Raw genomic sequence first — 5,000 nt, 5'->3', positions numbered from 1 at the left:
TTGCGAGAGGTGTGTGGACGTGATTTTGAGACAGACACCGGCGACGATTATCAATTCCCAAATATTTCAAAAAAAGAATTCAAGTAGATGAGCGTCACACAGAAATCCCGGAACATTTACAACTGAAGGAGACGGGAATGACATCCCCCCTCCTCCCCCATTTTGAACATGAGGTCTCCCCACACGCCCTATGACCATCTCTTCATGCATGTTCAAAAATCATGACATATCCGTCGCTCAAACAGAACAAATGACCCATGTATAACCCGCGCGCTTGTGTCTGTATCATGTGTGTTCTCAGGCCGGGGAGGGAGGGAGGGAGGGAGGGAGGGGCCGTCTGAAGGAAGGAGGAGGAGGAGGAGGATCGGCCTGAGCTGAGCATCTTCTCGTATGCTCGTAGCCCTGCTTCCCTACCGCCGCCGCTACCAAAACTCCCTCGTTCACCGCCGTTCGCCGTCGCTCACCGCCACGCCAACCTCTGCTCGGCCGAACATCGTAACGCCGCTTTGCCGTCGCATGGGTGACAGCCGAGGGCTTCCGTGAAGGGCGTGGGATGAGCCCGGGATCTGCGGATGAGGTGGATATGAGCGGATAAGCGCACTGGCAAGAGTATCCCGAGCGACACCGGGTTGATCGGGAAGCACCAATTGTTACGAAACAGGTTTATTCCCAATGAAAGAAAGAGAGGGTGACCCCGCGGCGTGGTCCAGGCATTGAGACGGACAGTTGGGGGAGGGGGAGGGAGGAATCGTTGCTGCTAATTCATACAGCACTTTTGATTACCAGTTATTGATTGCATTATCGGCGTGGCTTCCGAGTAGGTGTCAGGTGGTGGGCGCAGTGTGGGTGGGCGTGAGGGCGGGGGTTACGGCGAGTGGGCGGGCGGGAGATCCGTGCATGGCAGTGTGCGGCACCCGATACACGACACAACTTTGCGCTCATTACCCACATAAACCGATGCCGGCCGTCCCACCCCGACACGAACTTCACAAGATCCCCCTTGTCTCCATTTTTTCAACGCCTTGTTCGCCTCTTCTCCTGACACCAACCTCCTCACTGTCATACCTGGAGCGCCTCCCGTGACACCACCTCTCCGCCCACCAACAAGAGAGGAAAGGGTAGGATGCGCGTATTTAAAAAATGGAGTAAATGTGAGGGCTGTGGGCCGATGTAGGTGGCGAGCAGGGGAAGATGGCCGGGTCGTGCCGGGCTGCGTTTGTATGTTGCCATTCACGTCGTACACATAGGTCGTCCCACACGCGCATACACGCCCATAATGTGTACACGGATTGTCGTATTTCCATAGAGAGACATCTATGTAAAAAAGAAAAAAAGAAAGATAATTATGCAATTTCCTGAGTGACTGTAGGTTTTACCGGAGACATGTTGCAAACTCACTCCAGAAATTATAGTCCCGTGTTCAATGCATTCATCGCATAATTCATGGACGTTATATTCATTTTGTACAACGTTACTGAGTATTTCCTGAACGATGTTTATTGCCTCTAAACACATCGGCTGTAGATTTCCAAATAAGTACATCCGTTTTCGCATACGCTTACATGGATTTCTTGTGATCCATGTTAGCTTATTTGTTTAAACAGCTGTTTATTTGTTTCTGTATGCATTTATACATTAGTACGTGTATAACCGATTGCATACATGGCTTTTTTGATAGATTTACCTATTTATGAGATAAACAGAAAGTTCATTATTTTTTTATTAAGCACTGCAACCCTCGCTCTCATTGTAATCACATAGATTAAAGCTTGTTTCCATTTTATAAAAGTGAGCGCATAGGTTTAAGATGCATTTAGAGAATGACACACTCAAAAATACTCATAATGCGTGTGACATACTAAATTAAATCCATATCTGAAATTACACATACAGCCACGGATACCTGTAACATCAACAAGTTAATATATGAACAGCTTATATATTTGCGAATCATAATCCACGCCCACACACACACGCACACGTAAACACACGCACACGAAAACACACGCACACGTAAACACACGCACACACACGCACACGTAAACACACGCACACCAGTAAACGCACACCTGTATACGCACACCCGTACACGCACACGGATACACACACGCGCAGACACACACACACACACACACACACACACACACACACACACACACACACACACACACTATATATATATATATATATATATATATATATATATATATATATATATATATATATATATATATATACGTAGATTGACCTATATATATAAACATACATTCTCTCTCTCTCTCTCTCTCTCTCTCTCTCTCTCTCTCTCTCTCTCTCTCTCTCTCTCTCTATATATATATATATATATATATATATATATATATATATATATATGTGTGTGTGTGTGTGTGCGTGTGTGTGTGTGTGTGTGTGTGTGTGTGTGTGTGTGAGCATATATATACATATGTATATATATATATATATATATATATATATATATATATATATGTATGTATATATATGTATGTATGTATCTATCTATCTATATAATATATATATATATATATATATGTATGTGTGTGTGTGTGTGTGTGTGTGTGTGTGTGTGTGTGTGTGTGTGTGTGTGTGCGCGCGCGTGTGTGCGTGTGTGTGCGTGTTTTTGTTTGTATGCACACAGTATATGTGTTTATGTATGTATTCACATACACACAAACACATATATGTATGTATGTGTGTATATATATGTGTATATATTTACACACACATATACATGTACATACACATATGGAGAGCTGTTAACGCGAATCCCACTTACGCACTACAGACATGTACGCATAAACAAACAGCAAACACAAAGAGGAATGCAAATGACTAAATAACAAACCTCTCGTGTGCACACCATCCGCCTACACGCACGCACACACGAGACCATCGGAACGCACACATGAAATACCTCCGTACGAGCTCCAGATACCAACATACGCGGATATGAAATACCTATACACGCTCTCTGACCTCTCTTACACACACACACACGCACAAGGCCGGACTCTTTCGCTCTTCACGCACACAGGCACGCTCTCTTTGCTCTCATCACATACACGCGAACCTTTGTTCTACGTACATGTGTACACGCGCACACGATAGGTGCACATCATGACCGTTTAAGGGATACTGACTCCGATAGGGTAGAGTGGAGGAAGGAGAGGGGGGAGGGAAGGGAGAGAGACCTCTACCTCCCTTTCCCTTCCGAGTTCCTTAACTTCTTATTCATCTTCAACATCATTATCTTTTTTCTGCTTCTTCATTTTCATCATCATCTTCTTCATCATCTTTTTCTTCTTTTTCATCTTTTTTTGTTCTTCTTCTCCCCCTCCTCCTCCCCTCCCCCTCCCCCTCCCCTCCCCTCCTCCTCCCCCCTCCTCCTTCTCCTCCTACTCCTCCTCCTCCTCCTCCTCCTCCTCCTCCTCCTCCTCCTCCCTTCTACCCCATACTCCGCCCCACACGCCCTAGGCCGGGGTCTCGCACACCAACAAAATGTCGCCCACGACGAAGAATGAACCTCCGCGGCAGATCACGTGGCGGTCCATGAAAAGGAGTGAACCCACGTACCTCGGCGTCCACAGTGTATGGAAAAGGTACAGCCACAGCTCCAGACAGGCAGACATGTGCCTCCACAACAGACGTGTACTTCGGTGTCAGGGGGGATAAAGGCATGTCCTGTCACAGAAGGGGAAACAGGAGATATGTACTAGAATCAGAATACATCAGTATGTAATGCCGTCACGTGGAGAAAGAGACACATGTTACCACAAAGGCGGGGACTGAAGCAAAATACCTGTACAGCAGAAAAAGGGACACACACTGCAGAACCAGTAAAATTAGCGCAAGTATCATCGCTTAAGAAATTGAGAAACGTAATTACAATAGGCAATAAAAACACATTTTTCCATACCTAGAAAAAAATCAAGAAACATTAGGTTACATTGTTTCCGTATTCCCACAACAGCGAGTACGGGAAAGCGAAGGGCACAACACGCCAATCAGAACGGAAAAGCATAACGTGATGCCTCAGAATACAAGCCACACACATAACCCAGCCCCCGAGAGCTTTAAATCCAGCGCAATCGAGCAACCCAAGGTAAGCGACCAGCCTCGGGTAAACGCCAGACATTAAACCGCAGGAACACTCGAACACTTCCCTGCCAGTGTGACACCTTCTGACCCTACACCCTCCACCTCTTTCCAGCCCCCTTCCCCTTCCCTTCCCTTCTCAAAACCTCCTGCCCCCTTCCCCAAGATCCCCTAACCCCCCCGTCCTGCGACTCCCCTCAGACCCCCCACCCCTCCCCGTTCTCATCCTTCCCCTCTCACTTCTCCCCCCCCCCTCGTTCTCATCCTTCCCCTCTCACCCTCCCCGTTCTCATCCCTCCCCTCTCACCTCCCCCCGCCAATACAACCCCTTCCTGTGTTTTTTCCCTCCAGTTCGTGAGTCTTCTTTTGGTTGTCATGACTCTCCTTCTGTATTGCTTTTTGTCGACCGTTATTTCGTGTTTCCCTCCTTTCCAGTTTTTTGTCTCCGTTTTCCTCGCTTTACTTCTTTTGCTGTTTCGCATAGTATGTACTTTTATGTACGTTACACTGGTTTGATTTTGCATATTCTTATATTATTGTTATCATCATCCACTTATTGTTATTTTTATCATTATTATCATTATTATTATCATTTTTATTTTTATTATTATTTTCATTATTATTATTCATGTTATTAAGACTGCTAATTACGTTCCGCTTTTCATAGTATGAAATAGTAGAGGTAATGGTAGTAGCAAAAGTAGCAGTAGCAATAATTGTAATAGTAATAATGGTAACAATAATTATATTTACACAAATAGGCTTCAACTTAGCAGTAGTTTGAGACAATATTATTTCCTTCTCCTCCGCTTGTATGCTCATCGCCCTTTTTTCTTCTCATTCATCTTATTCAGCGTTTCTTCATCTATGTTTTTCTTGTAATTCAC

The sequence above is a fragment of the Penaeus vannamei genome, chromosome 19 (genome assembly GCF_042767895.1).
Source record: "Penaeus vannamei isolate JL-2024 chromosome 19, ASM4276789v1, whole genome shotgun sequence".
In the NCBI taxonomy this organism is placed as follows: Eukaryota; Metazoa; Arthropoda; class Malacostraca; order Decapoda; family Penaeidae; genus Penaeus; species Penaeus vannamei.
Note: the sequence above shows the minus strand (reverse complement) of the source record.